The 12,331-nt window shown below is 45.6% G+C and overlaps 1 protein-coding gene across 5 annotated transcripts in view; it reads right to left on the bottom strand.

The window, feature by feature from the left end:
- The window catches only part of TNFAIP8 (TNF alpha induced protein 8), a 133,917-nt gene that overhangs the window by 70,704 nt on the left and 50,882 nt on the right, over positions 1-12,331 (bottom strand). For 2 of the 5 annotated variants that reach the window (XM_085009415.1, XM_085009416.1), the window contains exon 1: positions 2,551-2,782. The exons of the other annotated variants lie outside the window; for them this stretch is intronic. The gene's annotated coding sequence lies outside the window, so the exon portion shown is untranslated. Of the gene's footprint in view, positions 1-2,550; positions 2,783-12,331 lie in introns of those variants that run through there. 5 annotated transcript variants of the gene reach the window in all.

Below are 12,331 nucleotides of genomic sequence, written 5' to 3'. Positions count from 1 at the left end.
GGAGAATAAAAAGGAACACATCTGGAGGGGCTACAAATCAGGCAGGAGGTCACTGCCTTAAGACATCCTGCCCTCCTCTCCTATTTGAGACAAGAACGCCCAGGTCCTATGCATTCAGAGCTATTCAAATCTTCCCACTTAAAGTAGTCTTAGCAGTTGTAAACTTATCTGTCTGTTTATCTGCCTATCTATTTATTTATTGTCTTTTTAGGATGGCGCCAGAGGCGTATGGAAGTTCCCAGGCTAGGGGTCCAACTGGAGCTTTAGCTGCCAGCCTACACCACAGCCACAGCAATTCAGGATCCAAGCTGCATCTTCGACCTGCATGACAGCTCACAGCAACATGGGATCCTTAATCCACTGAGAAGGGCCAAGGATCAAACCTGCATCCTCATGGATACTTGTCAGATTCTTAACCCACTGAGCCACAACAGGAACTCTAGCAATTGTAAATTTAAGTTCTGCTCCTCTCACTACATTTGGGAAGAAACAAGAATCAGAGACAGAGAGGCTAAAGATCAGGGAGATTGTGGAGTGGTCAAAACTCAAAGAACTAGCCTTATATAACAAGATATCTAACTTGCTTCAGCTGCCTTTGTAAATATGAATATAGCACTCCTGTGCTTCCCTAGGACTTGCAATGAGGACATTCTTGACAGATTCAAGGATCAACTGCTGTGATGGATGCCCAATGCAGAAGCATCATCCATGCTCTGAGACAGGGAAAGAGGAGGCAGCCAGGTCTTCTAGCCCTAGAAACCCTCCGTGATGGTCCAATGGCTGAGGAATCTTTCCAGATCCCACCTCATAATGGTGACTGGTGCTCAAAAGAAATCATGGCTCCATCTCTTTCCAGTGAGCTTAGCTTTGCAACTGAAGCAAGTTCCTGTCTAGCACCCCCATATCCACGGGCTTCCATGTGGCCCCCAGCTGGCACTGCTGGTGATGGAGGCACGCCAGGGCTTTGCAATAACAATAAATACGCTGTCGTTAGGGAAGTCTGGGTGCATCTTATCTGGTATTTCTTCTCCATCTCTCTGAAGCCACATGACAGTGGCTTTTTGAAAACCAGAGTCTCCTCCTAAGCGTGCATGCTCTCCACATTATCTCAACATCTCAGAGAAAGGCTCTATCACTTCAATCACTCCACTCTCCCCACACCCGGGGAAAGTGGGTGGGAAGCCCAGTTTCCAAAGAGGGAGGGTAAACAGCATATTCAACAGAGCCCTGTAAGATGGGGCAGAGCTGAGAAGCCATGAGAGCTAAGCCAGGAGACACAGAACCATGTCCAGAACACACACACACACTCTCTCTCTCTGGCCTAGTTTCATTGCCTGCTTATTACATGTCCCAGGGAAAACATTTCCTGCACAGCCACCCACATCCTTATCAGCAGTACATTTAACCAAAATTACCACAAGTATAACGCAATTTATGGCTGCATGAGAATGTGTGCCTTCATTTGTTTATTTCAACTGATTCTACAGTTTCTGAGGCAAAATGGAAATGGCTGCAAAACACCTTGATCTTTGCACTTTGGCATTCCCAAGATGCTCCCTGGCCCCTAGCACAGGATCTAGTAACTGCCAAGGAGAGTGTTGTTTCTTTTCTGCCCAACCCTCCTCTCTCCCCATCAGTCCTATCTGGACCCTCCTCTTGGGCCTTCTCCCCATCATCTCAACCCTCTCCATGGCCTCCCTAAAACCAGAGCCACAACCAGAACCTCCTCCTTGATTCAACTTGCAACTCTTTGTCCCTCTGCTCTTCTTCAACGAAGAAGGAGTCACTGGCAAATTTTTTTTGGGGGGGAGGGGAGGAAGGCTAAGGGGGAATTATTCCAGGGGACTTAGCACCCAAGGTTGGGAAGGTGTTCCAGAGGCATTTTCTGGATGTTATCACAGGGACGGCTGAAGGTCAGACTCACCTTCTCTCAACCAAGGGGGCTTGTGCCAGCACGGAGAGCGTGGTTCATGCACAAGGGTGGCAAAGTCCCACTAGATGCCCAGGAGCGTGGAGGCTTACCCTACGTTCACTAGGCTCTCACCCAAACCCTGGGAGTGGGCACCACTAGCCCCAGGTTACAGGTAAGGAAACCAAGCACCATAAAAATTTTTTTTTTTGGTCTCTTTAGGATCACACCTGTGGCATATGGAGGTTCCCAGGCTAGAGGTCGATTTGGAACTGCAGCTGCCAGCCTACGCCACAGCCACAGCAATGCCAGATCCAAGCCGCATCTGTGACCTACACCACAGATCAGGGCAATGCCAGATCCTTAACCCACTGATTGAGGCCAGGGATCAAACCTGTAACCTCATGGATACTAGTCAGACTTGTTTCCACTGAGCCACGATGGGAATTCTCCATAAATTTAAACATACCTGCTCAGTGCATTATCTGCATGGGGACACATACTAAACTATTTATTTCTTATTCCAAACCTGCTGGCTTTTTTCTCTCTGTATCATATCATGAAAGTGTCCTTGGTTCACCAGACAGAAAGCACAAATAGGGGACTATCTGGAAAATAAAAATGAACACCTGGAGACCCACCTTTCAAGGTCAGGCAAAGTAGTGAGCTCAGGAGTATGAAGAGGAGCTGCTGGCAGCCAGCTGGCCTCAGGGACAGGGCAGGAGTAGAGATTTCTCAAGTTCACCATCATACTAACTGCCACTCACAGCCTCCCCCAGATGGGCTGCATAAAAAATAAGTGTGGCAAGGACCAAATGTATAGCCCAGGGAACTTTACTCAGTATTCTGTAATAACCTATATGGTAAAAGAATCTGAAAAAGAACATATATATGGATATAACTGAATCACTTTGCTGTGAAACTAACAACACTGTAAATCAACTATATTCCAATGTAAAATAAAAACTACTAAAATAAAAATAAGCTTGGAAAGGCAGACTTTTCTATCACATAGTATTTCTGTGTTTTAAGTATAAATTTTATAAAATGTTACTCAGAAGCAAACAAATGAGTAACTACATAAATAATTGCTAGCTGGTCAGCAGCACAGCTGCAGTGAGAGCCAGATCTCAAGACTTCAGAGTGAGCATTTATGTCTTGTCTTCCTAGAATGCAAGCTCAAATCTCTCTTCACACTTGTACCACCAATGAAAACACTAAATCAGCCCTTAGAAAGCAAAGAAACACGGAGCCTGTTGCAATAAATATGCTGGCACTTGAATGCGGTTTGTTTTCTGCTGAGCTGAATATAAACAGAGTCCTGATATTTTACAGCTTTCTTCCACTGCAAACCTTCATGTAAAACTGAATGTCATACTATACCTGTAATAAAATACTAAACTAATTAAACTCTAAATTTGCCAAGAAAAACTCTCCAATGGTAGAGTAAATTTCTAGAATTTCTAGTTCACATGCAACATGTGGTATTTCCCAAGGTGAATTCCTCATCCTCCCTCCATCGCTAAGCCTGATCATTTTCCTCTTTGTTTTAACCTCACTGGATGCCAGCATCACCCTGTCACTCAGTCATCACTGATTCCTCTCTTGGCTTGGATGGCCTCTCATTCACCAAGTTCTGCTGCCTTTCCATCTGTGCTTCTCCCATTCTCATCTGGAGTCTGTTAAATCCTTTGCTTTCAAGGTGGCAGAAGGTGTTTCCTTGAAAAGAACTTCACATAGGTGGCCATCAAAAAATAACTTTCAGGGGGAGGGAGTGGGAGGGACAGAGAGTTTGGGGTTGGGAGATGCAAACTATTTAGACTGGATAAGCAATGAGGTCCTACTGTATAGCACAGGCAACTATATCCAGTCCCTTGGAATAGAACGTGATGGAAGATATTCTAAGAAAGGGAGTGTATATATATGTATGACTGGGTCACTTTGCTGTACAGCAGAAATTGGCACAACACTGTTATACTTTAATTAAAAATAATAATAATAGGAGTTCCCTTCATGGCTCAGCAGAAACCAATCCGACAAGAATCCAAGAGGATGAGGGTTTGATCCCTGGCCTCGCTCAGTGAGTCAGGAATCAGGCAATGCCTTGCCATGAGCTGTGGTGTATGTCGAAGATTCGGCTCCAATCTGGCATTGCTGTGGCTGTGGCATAGGCTGGCAGCTAAAGCTCTGAGTCAATCCCTAGCTTGGGAACTTCCATATGCCACAGGTGTGGCCCTAAAAACCAAAAATAAAAATGAAATTTGAGTTTCCGTGGTGCAGCGGAAATGAATCTGACTAGGAACCATGAGGTTGTGGGTTCGATTCCTGGCCTTACTCAGTGGGTTAAGGATCCAGTGTTGCCGTGAGCTGTGGGGTAGGTAATAGACGTGACTCAGATCCTGTGTTGCTGTGGCGTAGGCTGGCAGCAACAGCTCTGATTAGACCTCTAGCCTGGGAACCACCATAGGCCGCAGGTACAGCTCTCAAAAGACAAAAGACAAAAATAAATAAATAAATAAAATAATAATAATAATAATAATAAACCAACTTTCAGAAACATTTCAATGTAGGGAACCATCAGAAATAATAGCATGTTTTAAATCTAGTTTCTCTTGGATTTTGCCCTCAGGAAACACACATATCAGTTCTGCCTGTTTGCAGGGGAAGGATGACATATCACCCAGTTCTGGGCCTTTTCCCATTTGTACCCAGGGCCCCATACCCAAAATCAACACTCATTTTCCACCCCATCCTCCTCAGTCTAACAACTGAACAAATGAACCAAACGACAAGCTGACCTCAAGCCGACTTCTTCCACATGGTGACTGAGGAGCAGCCATGGCCAGCAAACCACCTCGCATCCCCTGGAGAGATGCCAGAGCCCCATCTTCCCTTCCCATTAATTAATCCTACTCTTACAGATGAGGAGGGGGCTCCGGGAGCCCAGAGACTCCTATCCTGTGGTATATTTCTGTCTCCCTCCTCTATCCTCTGTCACCCAAAGCCTCTCAGGACAAAGGAAGGCACATGAGCTAGTTGGTTTTTTTTGTCTTTGTTGTTTGTTTGTTTTGGCTACGCTCACAGCATAAAGAAATTTCCACACCAGGGATCGAAGCTGCACCACAGCAGTGACCTGGGCCACAACAGTGACAATGCCAGATCCTTAACTGCTAGGCCACAAGGGAACTCCCACATGGGCTAGTTTAATCTAGAAAATGCTCGCTAACACAGTGAAAGGATGGGCTGAAACTAAATTCATATGCCTCCTCACCCCCAAAGAGCTTCTCCTCTGAGCTCCGTATCTCATCTCCACATCAGCCACTTAAGACTTGAAACCTCAATGCTATTGTAGACCTCACCTTCCCCACCAGCCACCAAGTTCTCAGGTCTCCTCACCTACACAGCACCCCTCTATCCTCCCCCTCATCCCAACCCCATCTCTCCATCCTATCTCAGGCTTCATCCTCTGGTCTCAACTTCCTGCTCCTTTCACCTACTTGCCCTCATGGCACATCTTCTCAAAGAAGAGCACCAAAACATCAGCACCTGTGCCTAGAACGGGGTTTAAAAAATGATTCTGCACCCTCACTTTTCCATGTCACTCTCCACTGAGGAATGTACAGTGCTTGCCAACTGCTCATGGACCAGGTCCACACTGTCAGCTTAGGATGTAAGGTGGTCCCCAGTCCTGACCCACTATGCTCAGCACCATTCTACTCCCGGGCCTCTACTCACTCACTTGCCTTTCTTGGCCTCTGGAGTCCTTTCCATCACTCTGAGGTACAAAACACTGCCAACCTCCCAAGGCTCAGTTCACACAAGGCCTGTCATGATGCCTGTAGCCAGAGGCCAGCTCCGCTCCTCTGTTGCCCTATGCAACTCAGAAGCTTCCTTACAATACATAGCTTGTTTCGCTCTAAGGTAGAGCCATTGCTACATACATCTCATTGCCCCAGTGCACTGCACATTCCTAGGTGACAGAGAGATTTCTTCACTCGTTCAACAAAACTGACCTGCATTTACCTGGTACCTCCTGCACACCAGGTGCTGACTTAGGTGCTGGGCACATGGTGGGAAATAAAACACAGGAACTGACCTTCAATGGGAGAAAGATACAGCAGCCAAGAAAACACATAAGTAACTAAAGGGCAGATGGTGAAAGATGCTAGCATGGAAATGAACGGGGGCTCTGGTGAAGACTGCTCTCTGGCAGAGGTGGCATCAGAGGTCTATGCCAAGCGGCAGAAGAAGAGCAGGAAAAGCAGCAGGAAGAGCAGGTGCTCCAGCCTGAGCCACGACAAGCTTGGCCTGCTCCAGAGAGAGGAGTGGAAAGGGGGCCGGTGTGGCTGCAGAGCTGGAAGCACAGGGAGTCAGGCAAAGATGGGAATAGGTAGGGCCATACGACGCATGGCAAGAAGTTTATATTATATGGTAGGAATGTAAAACAGGTCAAATGTCTGGAAGGCAAAGTGGCAATAAAGATCAAAACATTCAAACTCCACATGCCCTTTGAACCATTTCCAGGAACACATCCAATGAAACAGAGACAAGCGTAGACAGCTGCTAAACACGAGAGAGCTGTGTAGTGTTATGACAATGGTGAAGATTAAAAACAGCTTACAAGATCCCCAAATGGGGGGTTTGTTAAGTGAGTTATGGCACATCCATATAATGGCATGTAATACAGTCTTTAAAATGATTTTGTAAAGAAATTAATAACATGAGGATTCTGAACAAAGGCTACAGAGCAACATGTAAAAGTAAAGAAATCATATTAAGTACTATGTAATTTTTATAGAGAAAAACTCTAAGCACACAGAAAAAAAGCCTGGAGTTAGATTCACAAAATGTTTTTTCTGAGTGCTGAAATGAAGTACCTTTTTTTTTTCATGTTTCTGTTCAAATTATGATTGATAAATACACTACACTACCATGTGAGGCTTGTGTAATTTTTTAAAAGCCTGTGAAAAGAAGGTACAGCAGGTGAGGTGTTCCCGCTGCGGCGCAGTGGGATTGGAGGTGTCCCTGGAGTGCTGGGACACAGGTCTGGTTCCCTGCCTGGCACAGTGGGTTAAGGGTCTGATCCCTGGTCCAGGAAATCCACATGCTATAAGGCAGCCAAAACAGAAGGAAGAAAGGAGGAATGGAGGGGGGAGGAGAGAGGGAAAGAGAGAGATGGAAAGAAAGAAAGACAGAGAGAAAGAAAGGAAGCAAGCAAGCAAGCAAAAAAAGAAAGAACCAAAGGGAGAGGGAGAAAGAGAGAAAAAAAGGAAAAACGAGAGAGAAAGAAAAACAGCAAGAAGGACGGAAAGGAAGAAAGAGAAAGGAAGGAGGGCAGGACGGAAGGGAGGGAGAGAGGGGAAAAAAGAAAAAAAAAAAAACAGAAAAAAAAAGAAATAAAAAAGATATAGCATGGTAGATACTCTATGTGATCACAAAAATAAATTTATGATTGTTTTGATCAAGAGATGGCCAGGTCAAGCTTCTATCTTTTCAGGGAATCTTTGGAGCAAAAGAGAAAAACAACCCAAAAAACCAAGCAAACCAAAAAATTCCCTAGAACTTCGGGCAGGAAGTGTGTCATTCCTCTTGCTGATCCCTCTGACTCAGCACTGACTGTGAGGCCCTGCTGAGTCCCATAGTGAAGACGTTAGAGCTCAGAGTTCAGAGAGACTGGAGGCTTGGAAACCTCGCCCAGGAGCTCCCAGCCCTGGGGCGCAAGTGTGAAACGCAGACCTGGACCTTCTGAGGAAAAAGCTGTCTCTAAGGAAAAAGACACTTCATTACAGCCAAGACCAACAGCCTCCCTTATATTAGCACAGGTTAAACAGGATTACGTTTCTGTCTATTTCTTTTAAATAAGGTTCACTGCACAAGACCCAAACATACCGTCCAAACAGGTTTGAAAATGTAATCAACAGTTAGGACAAGTTCCCACAAGTCACAAGTATTCTGATCCTGGCTTACGCAGGCAGGCCCAAGTTGAAAAAGTTCCCCACAGGGTCCTGTTCAGCCAGGGTGCCTCCCTGACGCAAAGGTGGTCTGGTTCCTGTGTCCTGTTAGGCAACCTCCTAAGCTCAGCACTCAATGGCCATTCCAAGTGCACAGACTGAAAATGATTTGCTAGCAGAATCCCAGGCACGTCTTTTAGTTCTGTTTTTAATAATGTCCTGGAAGCGACAGAGCTGGGGGAAACATATGCACACGACTGTACAAGAACGCAGACTTTTTTTTTTTTTTTTTAACTTTGGAAACCTTAAAATGTTTAAGACAAACTAAATCAGAATTTGAGGACACTGCCAATTACAATCCACGGCCTCTGCCTTCCTACATTCATTCAATCGATATTTACTAAGTCCTTACTGAGCCCCATGGTAGCTCCTAGGATAAAAAATAAACAAGGGGGCCTGACGAGGGATGTGATGCACTGGGGAGGTGGGATGGGGGTGTTGGGGGTGAGGCAGATACTTCCAAGATACTCTAATAGGTACAGTCAGTTTGGGAACAGGTTATTAAGGATCTTATGAGCCTTGCAGAAAAATTTATTCATTTATTTATTATTTTCTATTTTATGATTTTTATTTTTTCCATTATAGTTGATTTACAGTGTTCCATCAATTTCTACTGTACAGCAAAGTGACTTAGTCATACATATACATTTTTTTCTCACATTATCCTATATCATGTTCCATCACAAGTGACTAGATTTAGTTCCCTATGCTATCTAGCACCTATTGAAAAATTTAGACTTCATCAAAATTTTAATAAGGCATCTCAAGCAAGGGATGAAACAATCAGATGGATATTTTTATAAGGACCAATAACACCACAGCAAGCCAGACTGGTATGGAGATAGGAGCAGGGGACATGTGGCATGTCAACTATCTTCGAAGAAATCTAGATGAGATGTGATGGTGGTGACCTGGTCTCAGTTGGTGGCAATGGGCTAGGGTACAGATTCTACAGCTATTTAATGGGAGAAGTGATGATATTGGCAATTGGTTAAGGCAGAGGAAGATGCCTTCCAGGCTTCTGGGTAATCAAGTGGATCATTTACTAAGGGAAAACTGGAAGAGAAGGTAAGTTCAGCTTATTTCACATTGAATTTCATTTGCCTATGCTAATGCAAGTACTGATGAACAATTTATAAGTGGACGCACAAAGGTAGGTTAGGAGAGAGTGATTGGGAGAGAGGAACTTTTTTTTTTTTTTTTTTCCACTATGCCTATAGCAAGCAAAAGTTCCCTGGCCAGGGACTGAACCCACAACCAGAACCATTGAAGTGACAATGCTGGATCCTTAACCCGCTGTGCCACCAGGGAACTCCAATAGAAGAGCATTTTGGTGTTTGTTTTTTTGTTTTTCTTTTTAGGGCTGTACTCATGGCATATTGAAGCTCCCATTCTAGGGGTCGAATTGGAGCTACAGCTGCCGGCCTACAGCATAGCCACAGCAACTCACGATCTGAGCCACATCTGCAACCTACACCACAGCTCATGGCAACACCAGATCCCCAACCCAATGAGTGGGGCCAGACATTGAACTTGTATCCTCATGGATACTAGTTGTATTCGTTTCCACTGTGCCACAATGGGAACTCCCTAGAGGAGCATTTTGGATGGGCCTTTTCCTGGGTGGTATCTGAGCAGAAAGTTGAGAAGACGGAGGGAAAAAGCCAAAGGTAAGTGAAGGGGGAGGGCCTTCCAGGAAGAGGGAAGGGTGGGTGCAAAGGCTCTGAGGTAGGAACAAGCTTAGAAAGTTTGAAGAACCAGCAAGGCAATGTGGTCCAGAGGAAGTGGGGGTGATAGGAGATGAGGTTGGAGAGTTGAGCTGGGGTCAGGTCAAGGGAGCCCTGTGGCTCAGGGTAAGGAGGGTAGATTTCATAGATTGTGATGGGAAAACACAGGAGCACCTACAACAGGGAGTAATAAGGTTTTCTGACGACCTGAGGAGATGTGGCCAAGAGGGGACTGAGAGGAGCTACAGGGAACATTAGGACGCTACCGAGGCCGCTGAGATGAGAAACGAGGGTAGCACAAGTGGTGAAATGTAGGATATACATATTTGGAAGAGGAACTTACAGGGCTGGCCGTTGGATTAGCTGTGGAATGCTCAGGGATCAAGATGCTGCCTAGGCTTGTAGCCTGAGAGTTCTGCATACAAATGTGTCGACAGAGAAGGATGAACCCGGGGGAAGGGAGCAGGTCTGGGTGAGGGATGAAGGGTGGGGGTGGGATCAAGATGTGATTTCTGAGAGGAACTTCAAAAGAGACAACAGAAGAATCAAGTCTGGAGTTCAGAAAAGATGTGTGCAGTTCCCGTCGTGGCGCAGTGGTTAAAGAATCCAACTAGGAACCATGAGGTTGCGGGTTTGATCCCTGCCCTTGCTCAGTGGGTTATGGATCCGGCATTGCCGTGAGCTGTAGTGTAGGTCACAGACGTGGCTCAGATAGGCCGGCGGCTACAGCTCCGCTCAGACCCCTAGCCTGGGAACCTCCATAAGCCGCGGGAGCAGCCCAAGAAATGGCAAAAAGACAAAAAAAAAAAAAAAAAAAAAGAAAAGATGTGTGACCTACTTTGATTAAGGAGTCCTTAGCTAGCATTAGATGAAATCACCTGTCTTCTCAATCCTGGCTGCATGTTACTATACTCGGGTAAAAGAAACAAAAACAAACAAGCAGTAGTTCCCCTTGTGGCTCAGAGGTAATAAACCCGACTAGTATCCATGAGGATGAAGATTTGATACCTAGGTCCACTCAATGGGTTAAGAACTCCGATTTGCTGTGGCTGTGGTATGGGCTGGCAGCTAAAGCTCTGATTCAACCTCTAGTCCAGGAACTTCCATGTGCTGTGGGTGCAGTCCTAAAAAGACAAAAAAAGAAAAAAAGAGGGAGTCTTCCCCAGAGATTCTGAATTAGACTCGAGTGAGACATGGCCCCTCCCCGTTTTTACAGAAGTCAAGAACCACTGCCCAGGAGGTGTGGAGACTGCAGGGACTTCAGAAGGGGGAGTTGAGGTGAAAGGAAAGGTGGGTGTGAGGTCTGGAAGCATTTTAGGAAGAAGGAGGGCAGTGCCCCTTGTGGCTCAGTGGTAACAAACCTGACTAGTATCTATGAGGACGCTACTTCAATTCCTGGCCTTGTTCAGTGGGTTAAGGATCCAGTGTTGCCATGAGCTCCGTGAGCTGTGGTGTAGGTCACTGATGCAGCTTGATCTGGTGTTGCTGTGGCTGTGGTGTAGGTCATCGGCTATAGCTCCGATTTGAGCCCTAGCCTGGGTTGCATCCATATGCCTCAGATGTAACCCTAAAAAGACAAAAAAGAAAAAAAGAGGGAGGGATGAGGGTCTGCTGAGGCTGAGGGATGGAGAAGCAGCCACAGGTCTGTTAAAGCAGAGGTCTCTGTTGACCTGGCAGGAGCAGGTTTTCTCTGTTGACTTTGACAGGAGCAGTTTTGGAGAAGTGGAGGGGTGAGGATGGCAGCGAGAAGGGGAGATCGCATGCAGAGACACTTGGGAAACTTCCACCAGACCAAGAACAGAGAAGTAGCAAGAGCTGGAAGGCTACGTGGATTGAGGAAGTTTCTTTTTCACTTGCTTTTTTTTTTTTTTTTTTTCGCCTCTGAGTCTCCTGTGCTAACATTTCTGGCAAAGTGCATTCTTCTCTGCATCTTTGCTCTCACTTGCTTCTTAAGGTGAGTGAAAAAAAGGTACGTTCTGATGCTGATGAGGATGTTCCCACATGGAGAAAGAAAACCACGTTGCAGGAGAGGAGCTACAGTTGCAGGACAGGCAGAGGCTGGGGAGTAAAAGCCACTAGGGACCCTGAACTGATGAATCTGAAATTCCCCTTCAAATGCCAGGTGTCTTCATTTTCCATTGCTCAGGGGACATAGTGTCCTAAAAATCACAGACTGGCTAGAATGAAATGAAGCTTAAAGATCATCATCCAATGTTCACTCTTAGTCCAATGCCAGATGGCCACATCCTCTCCTGTATGTAGCCTTCCTGACAACCTCCACTGACATGGAATTTCTACACCTCTTCACTCCACCCCCTACTCCTCATAACTCCATGGTTCATGATCTCTTTGGACACTGCTAGAACTGAGCCAGAATCTGTTTTCCTGTACTTCTATCCACTGGCTCTGGTTCTATACCTTCAGGCTACAAAGAACATGCCTAATCCCTCTTCTATGTCTTTCAAGCATCTGGAAACTATGAACTCCTGCCCTACCTTGTTAATCCCATACTCACCAAACCAAATCAATTCTTTTTACATGTATTGAAAAAGAGATCCCCATTTTAGGGAATGTCTAGATAGGGGTTACCAACCAATCCAGCTGTTATTTTTTTATTTTCATTTTTTATTTTTCTATTTTTTAGTGCCAAATGGGAGCAACAGCTGCCAGCCTACACCACAGCT

The sequence above is a fragment of the Sus scrofa genome, chromosome 2 (genome assembly GCF_054392235.1).
Source record: "Sus scrofa isolate SSC_HxYL_T2T_F1_AM1 chromosome 2, Sscrofa_HxYL_maternal_Yorkshire_Landrace_v2.0, whole genome shotgun sequence".
Classification (NCBI taxonomy): domain Eukaryota; kingdom Metazoa; phylum Chordata; class Mammalia; order Artiodactyla; family Suidae; genus Sus; species Sus scrofa.
The sequence above is the reverse complement of the archived record's forward strand: the minus strand, read 5'-3'. Positions and strand labels throughout refer to the sequence as shown.